The following is an 18,311-nucleotide window of genomic DNA, read 5'->3' as shown; positions in this document are numbered from 1 at the left end:
GATAAGAGTGATCGCCTGTAAACACTACCATAGGAATTCGCTTATAGTGCTGTTACATCATGGCGCGTGAGATTTCCTCAGATCATTTCCGAAAAAAATAGAATGACGAGAAATTACGACAACCAGCATTGCGAATAAATTCCCTTTTCGCTTGTAATGTGGTTAAACACCGAGGCGCACCGGAATACGATTTATTAGTGATTCGGTATGCTGTATTTTAACCAGTTATGTCCATTCGACAAGTATACGCGTCATCTTAAAATCAAAATCATACTAATTCTTTCAACGATCAATTGTTTATTTCTTCGGATAAACATGTAGTTCTTCTTCGTTTCGCTTTAGCTTTTCCTTAGAATGTATTATAGCTGCATTTGGCCTGCGTTGTACGAGTATAAACTTCATTATTTCATTTCATTGCGAGCATTATCTGAGATTTTTGAAACTTTCATCCACAGATAACTAGTTAAGCTCAATTATTATATTACATGGTAATTATGTTAACAAGCATCTCCTTTCATTTTACTTTCTTGAATTTTTGTATCTTTTATGCAGCGATGAAGATGTTTCACTATTGTAATTATTATTAATTATGTATGCAGAATAATATCGGATTTTTTAAGAAAATAGTTTAACATATTTATAAGAGAACTAACGTATAATTTGAACAGACCGAAATGACTAATGTAGATATTCAAAGGAACGTATGAAAATCAACGAGCAAGAGCCTTCGATGTGATTAAAAATGAAAAAATTCACGATCCACGAATGTTTTATCAAATGATAATATTTTCAAAGCGCGTGCATCCACATTAACATTCAACGTAAAAGGAGCAACCAGCGTATCATTAACCCCCGACTGAAAGAACGAAATACTTGTTGCGTAACCGAACGAATGGGATCAACTTGACCCCAATTGAGTCACGATTTAGTTAATTTAGAAGTGTGTTTAATATAAAATTCAAACGGACGAGACACAATTTCGTAGTTCCCAACGTGCTGAAGATAATGCTCAGTTCTCCAACCGGAATACTACGTAGATATTGTGATTTTTCACATTATTATAATTCATAATAGCCTTCAATTTCGTACTTGAGGCGAACAAAAATTTGTAGAATACAATAAACGTTATACCTTTTATACCACAATTTATTGAATCCTACGAATTACAGAGTGACACCAGTAATGCAAGTTCTCTATAGATATTAAAAATTAGAAAATATTAAATGGAAAAAATTCCATTGGAACACGATAATTTCAAAAGAAAATGAGGTATAAGTAGTGTAATAAGGTTTCGAATTATATAACTTTTGAAGATCATCCTTTTACAAAAATATTTCTTTAAATAATGAGAACAAAACATCATTCTTGGAAGTAGAACATTAAAAAAACTGCAACCTATCCTGGTAACTTATCCTGGTTTTATGTATTTTATTAGAAAATAATGAATTAACATTTAACTTTAACATTTAAGTTTCTAACAAAGAATTATTATTTAATATTCCATTTTTGCAGAGAATATTTGTAAAATTTGTTTTTACATCTGGATTCCTATTCCAAGGGACTTGAACAAATGTGATTTTCATATTTAACTTCGTCAGTTGTTCGCACTCTTTTAATGTAAATGACCGCCGATAAGCAAATACACGGAATTTCAAATTCTTATACTTTCCACAATATTGCAATTAAGCAGTTTTCAAAAATGTTCACTATTAATGTAGTTGTACCAAGTGCAAGTGTAGATACGATATGCAGTAATGGAAAGTTACCGATTCCCATTCTTTTCTGAATAGAAAAATAGAATTTTGTAATTTAATTAAACGAATCTATCACTACTTATCCGGTGAGAATTTATCGGAAAGATATCAACAATAATAAATTCTTAAACACACTGATAAGAATATTTTCGCTGAAGTATAAACAATTCAACAAAATCGTGCTAGACGTAGCAGTTTAAGTGATTGTATGCATTTTTAGCGATCAATTTTATAATTTGCATAAAGACGCGTCATTATTGAATCTACTGGTAAATATTTGGTGATTTCGCGTCGCGGCATACACTTATCCGAATCAAACGTCCCATGGCTATTGTTCCGTTGCAGAACAATTAACCCATGGTTGAAAGATCCACGTCTTTTTGGTTCACGAATTTCACATCTGCGCATTACCGAACAGTTTTTGTCAGATTAATAAGTTTCACATTAGCGTTGATTTCAGCCGGTCGACACAACTGTCTATTACAAGACTTTATTTTATTCTTTAACATATTTTTATTCTCTTCGAAGTTCCACGAAATTATTTTCTTCATTTTTCGCACACCTGGCATACGCGTTCAAACTAAACGGTGTCTCCAATTTATTTCGTGGTCAGTGCGTTAAGTAGATCAAAGGTTTCCGTATTACTCGAATCTGGCGCTAACTCCTGGAACAGTACTGCCATATAGAACAGTAATTGGACACACTAGGTTCACTCATAAACACCTAATATATCCAAGGAACCTGATCCATGGTGTGACACACGCAACAAAATAATTACAATAACACACATATTAATAGATTGTACGGAAATGGAAACCCATCGCAGTAGGGCCAAATAGCACATCAAAGGAAAAAAAAGTACTGCCGTTAACCTTTGACGTTGAGAGACACTCAGAACTTCGACACAGACAAGAAATCGTTCGACTATTTTTGTTAATTAACCCTTTCGCTACAGACGTCTTGTCCGCCGCGATACTCCCGCTGAACGAAACGTCATCACGCTAAAAGTGCATACATCGTGTTAGGACAGTCACCGTCAATGGCCGTATTTACGCTTGACTGCAACCAAAGTTGCTTTACGATGCTTTTTAAAGAAATATAGAAACTGTAGGTCCAAAGAGACATACGAAATGTGCAAAAGCGCGAGCGTCTATAGTCGCTTGCCGCACTATGGGGCATGCGCCTCCCAAATGCGGTAAAAAGTCCCTTTTCATAAATATCTGCAAAACTAAAAAAAGTATACACATGGTTAAATAAACATTTGGACTATAGATTTTAATTTTGCCCTTAATTTTCACAGATTTCGTCAATTTGTTATAAAAAAATGACGTTGACAGTTCATTGTACTTTTTGCCATAAATTTTCAAACATATGGCATTTGAGAAACATTTATCTGTTTAATCTGATTTTTATAAGTAATGTTTCGTATTACAGTATCTTTTAAACGCACCAAAAATTGTTTTGCAATGTTAACGATTCGCATCAATATCTTATTTTAAATGTTTGTAAACTTTAATTAGAATTTTTAAAAATGTACTAAAAAGTACATGCGTGACTTTTTGTATATGAATTCAGGGAACATATCAAACTTTACAGTCACGATAAATTTCTTTACAGATATTTGCACAAATTCAAGAAAAGTTGAAATTACTGTTAACGGGTCTAGTGTTAAGCTTTTAGCGTAATCTTTTAAGTCCTTACTGATGCGTATGTATACAATTCAATCATTCGTTGTATATAATAACTTTTCCATTAAGTAGGAGAAACATTTTGAATTTGAGTTTCGATTTTTGATACTAATACCTCTATATGTATATATGTAAAATATTCTCCATCATTTTTCAGCCATTTCCGTGAAACTATTAATAAAAGTTGTCAAACAAAATTTAATCGGTAGGTATGTAGTTAACGACAAATTACGGCAATGCAAATAAATGTTTATCTAATAAAAAACAAGATTACTACAATTTTTTAATAAAAATGTATATTTTTGATTCTAATCGATGCAGCTTTGTATTCTTTATAAAAAAGTATTAGAGTATTTACGTCAAAAATCAATTAGTTTAAGAGTTACGACTTTTTTCCCGAACTCCTATATACTCGAAACACTACGTCTAATGAAAAGGTTAATTATCGCTACGTATGCATCTGAGGGAGGGGTTGTCTGCACTACCAACTATATGGAGGCTATCGTCGCATTTCTCTTATTTCAACTCAAACTAGTATGTATCTACTTACATATCATTCAGTGAATGGTTTTTAGTATTAAGTTACTTTTGTTTAAACCGTCTTCATTTCATTATTAATAACAGTAAGTAAGCAATCCCAGTCACGATCATAGTCGCGAATGCGTTATTAAAAGTAACCTTCAATTCTCCACTTCCGAACCACGAGAAAATCCGATTACACGCATGCCATCTAGGCTTATCGAATTTAGCTCTACTTCAGCATCACCTATCTTAACCCTTTGCCCTACGATTTCTTTCTGAACTGTGATCAATTTAACTACTTTGTTATTAGTAATTTATTGAAAATAAGAGAATATTCCAGGCATATTCTGTGTGTTTGCTCTAAAGTATAATCATTGATAACAGAGGAATAATATTTCATTTGAATTCCAAGGGATTAAATAATATTTATACATGTTTTACAAATTCTATTTGGAATCTTTATCACGAGTCTGCCACGCTATGATCAGGCAAGGGGTTAAATCGTTTTCATACTTTTTCCTTTTTATTGTGTATTTTAAGTTGCGTCAACCACATTGGGTCATTGGCAACTACTTTAAAGTATGCAGATGATTATCTATGTATATGATTGTATTGCGTATTCCTTGGTTGTTTCACTCTGCGTAGAATGGCACAGAGATCGTTTGCCTGCGCCAATATTTGAAGAAACGTGTTATATCGACAATGCGTCAACTTAAATCTTAAACGTTGTAACACATGAAAATGTGAAAATGTATGAAAATCTTTCTTCATCTTCCCAAAAAGAAATTCTAATCGTACGCTGTCTTCGGAAACAGCGTAAAAGCGTAAAAGCATAAAAGAGGACAATCCACCCTCGACGTTTCGATATCCGTTGCGCGGAAAACAACAGTGCGTTTCGCTGGCAATAAATAACCGGCCGGTCGCCACCGCACGATCAACGGGCAATCGGTGCGCGATTGCCGTCCGAGGATCTCGACGCAATGCGGAGGGACGCTATGAACGCTGTGTCGTCGCAGATAAGCGGACGCATTTATATTTAAAGTAGATATAATAATGCGAATATCGGCGCAGCGACGTTCATGGTTTACGCGGCAAGAACCGGGGAGGGTTCGACGCCGTGAGGCGAGGCGAGGCGAGGCGAGGTGCGGAAAGGAGAAATATCGAGAGTAGCGTACCTTTCTTAGTTTCTCGGGATCGAAACGGCGGTTACGGCAATTATCGGTGCGAGCCGGCGAACCAATTTGCACAGGCGCAACATTTCAGCCGGTCCGTGAATTGATTTACTCGCGGGTTTCCGAGAAACGAGGCGAAGCGAGGCGAAGCTAGGCAAAGCGAGGCAAAGCAAGGCGAAGCGAGAGGAGGAGCACGGGGCCAGCCACGAGAACGCGTCGAGCGTGGAATACGTATTACATCCTCGCGGAACGGCCCGTAGGTATTACCGCGGCGAAGAATCGGCATACTGTCCAGCTCTAACTGCGTCAACAATTGCCGCAACCGGCAAGACAACGCCGAGAAAAAGATACGACGGCGCACTTTGCTTGCTTCCACGGTTAACTCTCTTCATTCCTTTCTCTTCCTCTCTCGAAGCTCGTCTTTTTTCTTCTCTTCCGTCTCCGTCGCTCCTGTTCTTTTGTCTCTGTATCTCCCTTCCCCTCTCTTATGCTGAACGGAGCAGCGAGAGCACGCACCTCTTCTACACGTCGGTTTGTCTCTTTCCGTTTCGATCGGCGCGCCTTCTCTTACCCGCTCGCTTTCTTATTTCTTATTCTTCCTTGAACAACTTCCACGAATTGATAAGAGGTGCATCGAGCCACGAAGACCGACCGTTCGACTCACGCTGCCATTCGATCACCACCTTTTGCAATCGCCGTGTGTCACTGCCATTGTCTCCCGATGGCATTACAGGGAATCGGCGACGCCTGAACCGCGAAGACGAAGATAAACGAAGACGAACTGGCGCCTGTGGAACCGCGTGCACACCACTGATAATTGTTTCTCGTTATCGAACCACGGGGAAAGGAAGCACGGTGCACCGGCTCCTCCGGTAGTAATCGTAAATGCAGTGTGGATTCTAATTACCGCCGCCGACAGATAAAACCCACGTTGCTCCCATGTTGCTCCTGGTTGTCGCGGTTTCGGTCGGCATCCACGATCTATTGCCTCGAACCATCAGGATGCGGTCGATTTCTGGTCTACATACACCCATTCGCGTCACTATGAACGTACTATTCTACTATGCGCTCGTATGATAACCGACTTTACAAACTTTTTTTCCTTTAGAAAATTACAATTGACACGTTCAGCACTGTTACATCCTACCCCGCTAAATACCCTATATATTCATAATAACCATTATTATTTTCATTATTACTACTACTATTATTATTATTACCATTATTATTGAAAGCACGCCCACGATGACATCATACCATTCCTGCGTCTATCTCAAAACGTGTTCATCATCACCTCTATCTAAAGACAACGATTATTCATACCGAAATGCACCGTTACCATTACTACGTTTACTTGTAAACCTAACTCTGTAAATATCTTGTACATCTGACGAAGCCTAAACATAGCTGACAGTCCGATATCTAGATCCTTAGTAACTGCAACCCCCAAGGTGAATCATCAAGGTCCAAATGTTTCCCCCTCTCTACTACCAAATTCTCCCTTCCCTGAGTTTTCCTAAATTCCACTAACGAAAAGAAGAGCAGTATTCTAACCAAGAAACTGCCAAGAGCAAGTCAAAACCTCTACCTCGTTCTTGCAACTCGGACTCGCCATCGTTTAACACAATAAAACACAAAACCTAAGCAACTTTGATTTCCTCTGGATCCGGACAAGATACCACCCTCTTTTCCAGGAGTATTTCTCCAGTGTATTATGGCAACATAACAAGCACCATAGGAAAATTTGGTGACATCTCAATTGCAAAGTGTATCGACGTTGTTGATAAAACAGTTTATACGTGGAAATAATTTAGTTACATTCTGTAAGTTTTAGCAATTTTCATGTATTTCGATATCGTTACAGTTAGGCTGTTTTTGAGACATGTACCACTATTCGTAGACACATGTTTCATAAAGAAATAGTTTGTTACGCAAACAGATGTATACTATCGGCGGCAATGAACGTATTAACCCCTGGCAAATGAAGTAACAGTCACTTAAGATCCCCATACGTATCTTTCTTCTGTTATTCGCCCTCAGTAGCTGCTGAGATTGCATTGTCTTCAATTCTAGTAAATAAAAATAGATTTTACAAAGCTGGTTCAAATGACTTCTGAGGACAAATTATACAAAATTTGTGTAAGGATAAAGAACGTTGATCATTTAACATTCGTATGTCAAGCGTTAATCAAATGAATAAAATTTTCATTGTTCAGTTTCTATAACGTGCTTTTCACGTTATACAGACTTTTAATCCGAATCAGAGATAAATGTTGCTAGAGATAAGTTTTTCGAAGAAACTTGTTATTTTAGTGCAAGGCAGATTTTTCAAATATCTTATCTATGTTTTTTTGTTCATTTTTAACGAGAATTTACAAGAATAATATTTTAAGAATTTTAATATTACCGGTTTACATAACCTGTTTCAATGTAGTAGGAACAAATTCATGTAATAACAGAAATAGTTTCTCGTGTTATTATAACCTGTTTATTCCCGATATTTCTAGTGCACGTGGCATAAATTACTTTCGTATAAATAAATTAAGAATAAATTTCCTAAATCCTAAAACTACAATATAATCTTGCAGTTTAAAAACAACAGTGCAGATAAAACCGAATATATTTAACTATTAATATTTATTACACTGCCAAATTATCAAATCTATTATTATTAGCAACGATAATAAAATCACGTACCTCTACAAATGAAATAATGTAGCTCCGTCTCGGATTAGAGTTATCGAGTAATGCGAATGTTTCAATAAATGATTGTCTACGATTCAATCGTCACCTTAAAATTGTAACGAATAAAGCAATGAAAGCTCTGGAATTTTTAAAGAGATTTGTGGCGGACATTAAATGTCCTGTCGCTTTTAAAATGCTGCGCTGTTTTCTGTCGCTTTCCCACCTTGAATACGCGTTAATTATCTTAATCACCTAACAGAGTTCTACACAAAAAATCGCTTGAAAATATTCGGTACGAATTTCTGCGTTGTGTCTTTAATAAATTTGATCAGCTCGTGGTTTATAATAACCACGATTATGCATTAAAGTTTAAACGATTGAATATGATCTCTCCCAAAAAGGCAGGCAATCGCACGATGTGTTATTCTTATTTATATACCGTTTGGCGGGCGCAACCTCCTAAAGATTAAAGTTAAACGCCCGACAATTGAAGATTGCTGTAAAAATAATTCATATCTTCGTTACTTTTACGAGTTTCCGCATGTGGCATAACGCATAATGAAAAACTTCTGGCTTAAGGAAACGAATGAAACGAATAAAACGAAATCGGCTCCTTCTCGAGAGTCCGTGATAGCCCTTTAAGCTACCCTCCACGCCAAAAAGATAACGCACCCCATAAACTTCATGTTTATATGTAATAATTTTTATATAATAAATTTATCGACTTTTGATCTGCAAACGGTTTTATTATACAGTACATGACATTATCATACACTATATATGACATTATAAAAGAAGAATAATATATAATATAAACACTTTTCTATATTTCATAAACCTCCTCCGACCTATAAATGTCCCATCATATATTTTGAATGTATCGTACATTCGAATTTTAATTCTTCAATAAAATTATAGTGAACTTTTATATAAGCAAAAGTGTTGATGTCTATAATACTTCCAAACTTCGTTTATTTATATAGAGTTCTTGCCAATTAGATGTAGTAGTGTTCAATTATATTCAGATCAAAAGAATTGATCGTGAGTTTCATGAACAATGAGCTTGACTTTCGCAAAGAGAAAACAGGAATAGATATTTTAACAATAACATCGTCGAATTGATTGATAATACATATAACCGAGGAAAAACGTTAAAACGCGAATCACAAAATAATAAAACAATTTGAGTGTTATTCTTTTACTATTATCAAAATGTGAAAACTGCAAATAATAAAATATTTTTGTACAACAATGTACTTACACAAATTCATATATAAAAATTAATTTTACATTTTGTATTTATTTCTCCGCAATAAGTTACACGTTTCATTTTATTATACCACGAATTTTAGTTTACACTGCAGCTTCATGGACCGAGTAAATTAATGAAATACTTAGTGTGTATCAGTTTATTGGTTCAAATAATTACGAATTGTGTCGTGCCGTTGAGTAGTGTGTTCGGAGTAAACCCGGTTTCTATGCAGAAATAAAGGTAAATAACAGAAACGATCGTTTTTACCCACGCGTTCCTTAGCCTTAATCGTCCACACGTGAAATCTCGTGTTAACACAAAACATGTTTTCGGTCTCAAACTGCGCCGCTTTTTTCCTTATCACTGAAAACAGTTGCACGCTTCAAGTACTTTAAAAACTCTCTTATCGCAGTAGCCGTCTTCAGTACTGTGTCAAGAATTAAATACTTTGCACGATTTTACTTGCAACTTTTGTTAAACCGTTGAACTGATAATAAATAAATAGGAATTACAATCGACCTCTAATATTTTCACTAATTTGTCAGATAAAATTAATCTCTTATCATCTTTTTTCCTATCTTCATTCAATTGGATTATGTAATAGAATCTATCCACTAGAACTTCTATTTGATGAGTTTTGTATAAATTTAGAACTTTCGAAAATCGCACAGATAAAACTTTCGTTTAAAAAAGAAAAAAAGTTGGTCTTTAATTTCGTTTAAAGAGAAGAAGATTGGTTATAATATTTTTATTACAATAATAATATTTCTCATGTAATAAATATAAATTCGTATTTTAATGGATCAATTTTTACAAATTAGATACAGATACACGTTGACTTTTCTTATTAATAATACTGTTGGGCCCGAAGTAAAAGGACGATTTTATTACGCGTTATTAAAGTTTTGAATTATATTTATTACGTCTTGAAATATTCCAGAAACGCATAAAATCTACGATCTGATTTAATTTGTAAAAATCATTTCAAACATATTTCAAGTGAGTTAAAGTGTGTCGGCGAATTCTGTTACAAAACTCAGAAAATATTCAACCATACTACACAACAGTGAAATGTCAAGAAGAAACGATTTAAATGCGAATACTTCTATGATTTGTCGTAACCGGACGACATGAATAAATAAATGTGTGCACGCGATAGGAGAATTGCATTTCTTACACCATTGCGGTGCACGAGTTAAGAATAGACATTTTCAACTATTTTAAGACAGACGATAGAACATGGCAGCAGATAACGTGCTACTATCATTGCCAAGAGTAACGTATTAAATGAAATAAGACGGTCCTCTGGTAATAGAAGCAATTTCTTTTAATTGAAAGAACAAATTACTTACCTTTGATGCCACAATTGCCGTTTCTATTTTCGATCACTGTTATTCTTAAAAATATAGCTGCTAGTTAATTTAACCGTTATTGTTTCATGTGACTTTATCTGTTACCATTTCACGTGTAATGGAAATAATTGCATATAATACACAGTTATTATACATTATATACAGTTCGCTATTATATATAATAATTGTGATAGAATTTAAAATTTAATATCTATACAATCAAATTATTCTATATCCTATCTTACAAACCAAAAAAATATATAAATAATCGAAAAAAAATATGCAAAAGCTAGGTTATTAGTACTACTTCAATAGTATTCATTCTTACTCTCTGACACTGTTCGCTATTTTAAATGTCGAGAAGAACTGACAAATGCTCGGAGTTCTTATAATGTTATTAAATTACTGAGAAAAAATGAATTACACGTGAGTACACGCAGGGGACGTATTTATCGAGAGTGTAAAATTGTTCTATATTACGTTTAAAGTAGGTGGAATTTAGATTTCCAATTATAATTTCTCTTTTTTCACGTATCAGCAATCTGACGATCATGGCAGTCGCCAGTTACAAAATCTGAAATATGGCGACAACGCAACTTTCATTTAAACACGATACTTTTACGAGCATTATACGAGGAACGTATAAAAAGATGATGCGTTTACGCGCAAAGGCAACCGGTATCCACCGTCACTTTCCTTTCATTTCGCCGTGTACAAACTCGTAATGAGTCAACGCTTAATTCTCACCGCTGCATTCTCTCTGTAGGGTACGGCTGACAGCGAATTGTTATTATTGTGCAACATTTTTCTGTGTCTCTGTCATATGCGTAAGAAAAGGTACAGACTTTGTTATACAGTAGCACGACCTAAAAATTAACCCGCTTCGTCAATAATATTTGCAAACTCATTCACGCGTTAAGTTTGAATTAAGTATTTTTACAAAACTAATGCAAATCAATATTTGGTCACTTTTTGCTTTAAAAAGTAAATATATTAATCTTACATGAATCATTTACATATTCCACTATGTAAATGTAAAGCAACTTACAGTGGAGGATAATATTGTATCAACAGTGAAAATGAAGAATATACATAGCTATTTATATTATTTCTATCGATACACGCGTATAATATACGAATAGAATTATAATGTAGTTTAGTATAATTACTTTTGTCCAACACGAGTTTCAACTCAGTACAATTCTTTTCGTTTGCATTTTCGGCCCTAATGTGTTATTCGTCGATACGATTATACTATAAATACGCAATACCATAAACAAAATACAAAGCAAAACAAAAAATACAAAACAAAACTTTTTGCCCCTGTAGCGTCTCGAGTATCAATTTTCCAGTAACGCATAGTACAGTAACGTGCACAATCCCAGAACATATAACCACTTGCGGTGGAAACAAATTTAGAGACTCGGCAAGACAATTTTGTCATCACCTGTTATATACAGATATGTACACTGATCTTGTTTACTGATAATATTGTATAAAGTGGTAGATTTCAAAACAATCCGGAATATGTAATTCAATAAGACTATCGATGTGTATAATACGTCGTTGACAATTTTGGAAGAAAAACATCACGACGTGTGTGGCACCCCTTTCTAGCAACAGGAGTTAATACACTTATTCAAATATACTTTAACACAATGAATATATTTTTCAATGGTTTTAGCATAGTCCCACTCAAACTGATAAGTCGATGTAAAAGAAACGAGCAAAATGTCTTCACTATTTTATTATATTCTGACTATAAAATCTTAAAATGTCAAGTGAAAAATCACATTTACAAATCTCAGAAAAGATCGGGTTTTTCTATTAGAATTTACTTGAAAACAAAGTTTGATATTTTTGAAAGTCAGCAAGGTAGAATGTACACGTTTCAATCTAAATTAGATCTAAATTTAGTTCAGATTCGAATTTAGCCCAAACATTCGAATTTCGTGCATCACGCGAGCACGTCCTCCTTCGAGCAAAGTTGTCGTATACTTCGTTCGTCTACGAGATTTCATTAAAAAGCCGTTCGTAACGCCACCGACCAGCGTGTGTTGGTTTGCAAGCCGTTGCGCAAGCGAAAAGAGGAAAGCCATAAAACAGGAGCGAATTTTCCCGATATCGTTGGAACGGCCGATTATTTTTCAATGCCACGCGTCCCGTTAATGAGCCATTCCAACGCGCTCCTTACCATTTGTTACACAACAATAAAAGCAATAATAAGGTTACCTAAATTATGCCACTTTCACCAGCCACCGAACGCTACTCCGAGTATAATACGACACGGTTCCACGGCGAAACTTGTCGACCGGAAAGCGCATATTCCTTTCTCGCTCTCCGCTCTTATTGCTGCGCATATTTTCGAATACAGTTGATTCCTGAACAACGCGGTTTCGATTATACGCGGATTATTTTCTGAATCAATACTGAAGCAGGCAGCAGACCATTTAGTTCATGTAGTAAATTCTGACTTCGTAACAGTCTGAACACTTAACCAAGAGTGTTTCGAAGGAACCATGTGTTTGTCTGTAAATATACAATAGAAATGTACAGGATGGAACACGAAGCGTGATTAGCTTATCGGAAATTTTGTTAGTTAAAATAACGTGGTTCAAAAGAACTTTAAGATAATTGTACCAAATCCTAGTATCCCCATACTCGTTTCATTTGATTCGAAATACAACAGGTTTTTAGGTATAGAAATAAACGCTAGGCTGAATTTACATGTGGCAGAGTTCTGCACTTTCGTAGTGATCGTCAGTATTTATGGCCGGAGAACCTTAGGGTTGCATGTGGGCATCAGACAGTTCGAAGGTCTTCTGGTACTTCAGTAGCAATGACGTGTCATAAACCCACGCGCAGGTCGAGCATCGAGGGAGACAATTTGGAACTGTTGCCCAAAAGGACAACTTTTTAGGAACCGCGCAAACTAACTTCAATTGGCCGATATGTACTTCCCTCCACAGGGGACACGTAGACTCTGGAGGGAGAGTTCATTTTCCTTTAGAAATTCGCAGAATTTTGAGACCAGTCTGGTATAAGCAGCCTAATACCAACAATCTAGACGTAACCATTAAGTGACAGTTTTACAGACGAAGCGGACAACAAGCTCAACAGAGCAACAGAATCACAGAATAAAGACTACTGAACATCAGTGGAACTGTTTTTCTTTCACACGCCAGTGGGTAGTCCTTAATGACAGCACATCGTGCAATATTCAGAGATTGCGCGAAGAAAATAACTATAAAATAAAATAATCGACTCGAGTGATCTCAACAACAGTGTACAGATAAAAAGTTTCATTACCCTTCTCCGATAACTTCTCTAGCTCTGACTGAACCCTTCTCTTTTTTCGTCGTACGATCCGATTGGTGGATGAGACTGTTTTGGCTAATAATGAACATACGCGTGACCGAAACTAGGCTATTAAACTTTGAACAATGGTAGGGCTATTAAACACCAATCAGACTGACATTCATTTCTGTAGCCAACTTGTCATCTCTGTAGCGTTCAGTATCGCCTCATTAGTATCGTGAACTCAAGAGCACCAGCGTGACTGTACGGAGCAGGGAGACGATTTCATCTTCACCTTCATTGGTTGCGCGGTGAAAGACGAAGGGAGGTAAAGCCAATCGAGTGAAAAGATATAACACGAACACAAATAATTGTGCAACTTGCCAATCGACATTGTAAAGTTATGGTAGGCAATTGACGAGATGCGGAAAACCCGAAATAGTCACATTTGTGTACACCTCCGCTGTCGAGTATCTAGAATGATCTTTTACAAACGTTCAGATACTTAATTGCAAACAGAAACCAGAGTCTCGAACCCTGACCACCTGATTGTGTACCCAAGAATAGGAAAAGCAAGACAAGACGTTACATAGAAAACCGTAGAATAATTAGTTGCACTGAGAAACTGTAGCGGACGCCTCCAACTTACGAGTGTGTATATTGGGAAGAAATAAATTGTTGTACGTTTTCTTTTACTAACTAAATAGCTCCGAATTTTTCCATGAGTTTTCTTTTTCCTGTTTCCTTCCAACTTTCTCTGGTTCCCTACTCACGGCTTCGACATCATCCCCAGTTCTCTTTTTAATTTAACAAACACGAAACACAAATTCTCTCTCTCTCTCTCTCTCTCTCTGTCTCTCTCTCTCTCTCTCTCTCTCTCTCTCGCGCGCGCGCGCGCGCCCGACCTTACGGAGAGTGAATGTCGTGTTTCACGTCAATGTTAACAATACCATACTGTCCCTGATTCCCGCGAGTCCTGTTATTGTACACACTTTTCTTAAATTTTTCAAATCGGTTAATTCATGATAAGGCTTATTTTGTCATCTAGTAATGTAAATTATCTTGAGCACATTAAATATCGGGACACCGTGGTAGATCAAGTAATATATTTTACCAAATTGAATAGTGCCTTTTTAGTGAATTGTACATAATTTCTCTACTAAATATATTCTAACTGAAAATATATGAATCAAAGTTTATGGGAATATAAATTATATCTGATAACTCCAATTTTAATATTTGTTAAATGTGTAACACATATTGTATAAGTGGGTGGTCGGATACTTTTATGAGGGTTTGTTCTTGTTCTATCGAGGCTTTTATCGATTTTCTCCCATTCTTTTTCACTTAAAAATACAAATTCCATCTATTAAGATTCCATGAAGCCGCAAAATCTAATAACTTAAAAATGTGACTTATATTGTGATATCTTACAGTAAACACTACATTGAAAATTTTTCGTGATCTTAAAAATGCATTATTGGAAGCCTAGAACTTTCTCCGATCAGTCAGTGCTTCGTACGTAATACAATGGCATTGCAAAACTCAGTCGGGAAGAAAATATTAACGTTCGTTGGTGTTCCTTGCTCCTCGCGACATTAATTGCCAATGTCCATTTCCATAGAGAAAGTGATAATCCAAGATTCATGTGTGTCCCCATTTGCCTGACGAAACGGCCAAAACGCAGGGGTGTGAGACACGTGAGATCCGAACGAGTGGAATTGTCGCGTAGGCGTATGGAAGAAAAGCACATAATTAATTTTATTTTGGTAAAAAAAATAGGCATAATTATTTTTGTCAGTCAAGGAAATTAAAAACGTTTATTCCGAAGGTTACTTTCATCTCAATATTAGACACCATTATCTATATCATTTTATATGAATAATACCCATCAAGTGACATGTAAATGAGAACAACTAAATGTATTCGTTCGACACACTGTTCGCGATAGTACTGATTTCTATGAAGAGACATACAAAATAAGAAAATGAAAACTGACCTCGAAGTTCCTAACAGCTTAACCTTGTTTTAAATGGTTTCTTCTTATACCTATAAATAACGGAAATATTCAGATAACATAATAACCATATCCTTGATTGTATTTAATCGCGCAAAGTTTTTACTTTATTTATACTTTATATCGTAATTCCTTTTTTATTGGTTAAAATCATGTAAGCGATCAGTAAGACTACTGTAAAAGTGAAAAATAATAGGAAAATAATATCTATAACAATTGATTTGCTTCTGTAGTATTACTTTTCCATTGGTATAATTTTACGCTGTAGTATTACTTGACGATTACAAAAACTGAATGTTTTTAAAATTCAAAGATGCAGTGAAGTATAGTAATGGATACGGAGACGGATCGCACAACGCGGAAAGTTCCCGAAGACCTGCTGAAACAGAGATACTGCTTCAAGGCAACTGTTTGTTGTGCTCACAAGAAAAGATAATTTCCCCGAATATCATTCAAGTTTTTCATATTATATGTAGTATGTGCAAATCCAAACAATGAAAGTTTCAATTCTTTTATTTAGAAAATAGCTCTCGAAACATCTTTTAATGTAAATCGTGCATTTCAATATTGTAATTTATATACGTATAAATAGCAGGTGAGCAACGGTTAAGAAACCGCAGCAGCAAAAACGGAGGGTTATCGAGATAAACGAGTTCGACAACTGCTTACGTTTACAGCAATTCAAAAAGAGAATACCGCGAGATTTTCTGAGACAGGCTTGCTGCATGGATCTTAATTACTTGATTGGACGCAACATTTTGCTGTTATTAAAACATCTTTTATAGCGTTCTCATCTAGCTGCTAGGAAATCTTCAAAATCACAAATCCGATTTTAATGAAATATGAAGAAAATATTCTGTATACAGTGAACTAATTTTCAATGAAATATTAGTTCTTTTATAAAATGTTAAAATTTGAGTTTTCTTCTTTAAATTGCCATCAATTCTTCACAAATTAGAATATTTGAAAATCCATACGATACACTGTGATTATACGATATATTTCCAGTTATAAATAAAAATAATTTTCAATTTCAAATGATTCCTTAGCAACAATAACGACCACCAATTAATGTTCTAAGCAATAAAGTTTAAAAATTGCGAATAACTGTTATTTCGTAATATTTTTACTTTTTAAAAATTGAAATACACGATTAAATTACATGTTACGTGTGCTTTAAAAAATTTGGAATATTTCATCCAATAATTGCTTATGAAACAAATTTCCAACCTTCACCTATTTTCAGACGTTTCAAATGATGTACCACCTTAATACAATACCTACATGAAATTATGTACGTAATAGGCTGATTACAGAGAACAGTTAACAGTTATAAATCTGTTAAGGAATAATTTAATCGTAGTAGTAAATTGTAATCGTGGAACAATAAGGTTTTTAATATCAGACAATAATTTTTTATATAATACTTTATTGAAAAGTAAGTGGCTACTGATGATCGTAAACTCTAACAAAAAACATAGTAATAATTTTCTCAATAAGAATGTACTAAGTCATCGAATTAGACAAAAAATCTTCCTGCGTTTTATTAGATTTACTAAGCTGCTACATTAAATTTCACGAAAGAAAATAAATCGCTTATTTGTTCATTTAACAGCTGATACATGTACCACAAAATACACTTGACGCTGAAAAGGAAAAATAAAAAAAAATTTCGATCAACTTATATACTCACTACAACCAAATACGTAAGCGATTTAAATAAAAGTTTTGAAAATTTGAGATTAAAATAGAAATCGGTACATAGATATCACTATACAAAAATTCACCTTTATTGTAATGACTGAATTATTAGAGACTCAATCGGCAAGACAGGCTAATCGTACAAGTACGCTACAGAGATTCTATAGTATATAATAAATTAAAATGATAGATCAGATAAGTTCTGTTGTACGACGTTTCATTTTTACAAATTAAAGCAGAAAATTTTAAAAAAGTGAAACATAGCAGAAACTCTTTAACACAATTGTAGATCTTGGTTAAGATATTAATTTTTATCTGTAAGTTTTAGGAAATTAAAATTAAAAAAAAATTTCTTTCGTTACAAAAGAGATGTATTAATATATACGCATATCTACTGTAAAACTTTCATTAATTTTTACTTCGCTTACCTTACATACCATTGCATAATGCTTTACATGTTCGTGTACACTAGGAATACATAAAATTTGCACTAATAATCTATCAATGACAGAATAAGGACTGACGTATGCTGCAGAAAAGTAGACACAGTAACAACTCCGACTTATTTTAAATCACAAAATTATTTTTATCTCACTTGTTACCACGACTCACGGTCTGCTCTGTGTACTATTTACAATGAATAACCAGTAACTCAGTATTTAGCTGTCACGATCTGTCACAGTACGATTAACGCAAAATAGTACGTAAATACGCATGTTATTATTTTCATTTCAGTAAAACGCGGGGGTCAATGTAGCAATTCGTTTAATCCTCAACGGACTTCGGATCTATTTTCAGCTTTTATGCATTCCGTTCAGGCTTAGATCTATTATTGCAAGGTAAAATGCCATGAATTACATGTTTTCCATTT

The 18,311-nt window shown here is 34.8% G+C and overlaps 1 protein-coding gene across 6 annotated transcripts in view; it reads right to left on the bottom strand.

Annotated features, from left to right (window-relative positions):
- Window positions 1–18,311, bottom strand: part of LOC116424817 (uncharacterized) — a 327,658-nt gene that overhangs the window by 291,181 nt on the left and 18,166 nt on the right. Inside the window, exon 3 of one of the 6 annotated variants that reach the window (XM_031971727.2) lies at window positions 15,722–15,771. The exons of the other annotated variants lie outside the window; for them this stretch is intronic. The gene's annotated coding sequence lies outside the window, so the exon portion shown is untranslated. The remainder of the gene's footprint in view (window positions 1–15,721; window positions 15,772–18,311) is intronic. 6 annotated transcript variants of the gene reach the window in all.

This window comes from Nomia melanderi, chromosome 5 (genome assembly GCF_051020985.1).
Source record: "Nomia melanderi isolate GNS246 chromosome 5, iyNomMela1, whole genome shotgun sequence".
Lineage (NCBI taxonomy): Eukaryota > Metazoa > Arthropoda > Insecta > Hymenoptera > Halictidae > Nomia > Nomia melanderi.
The sequence above is the reverse complement of the archived record's forward strand: the minus strand, read 5'-3'. Positions and strand labels throughout refer to the sequence as shown.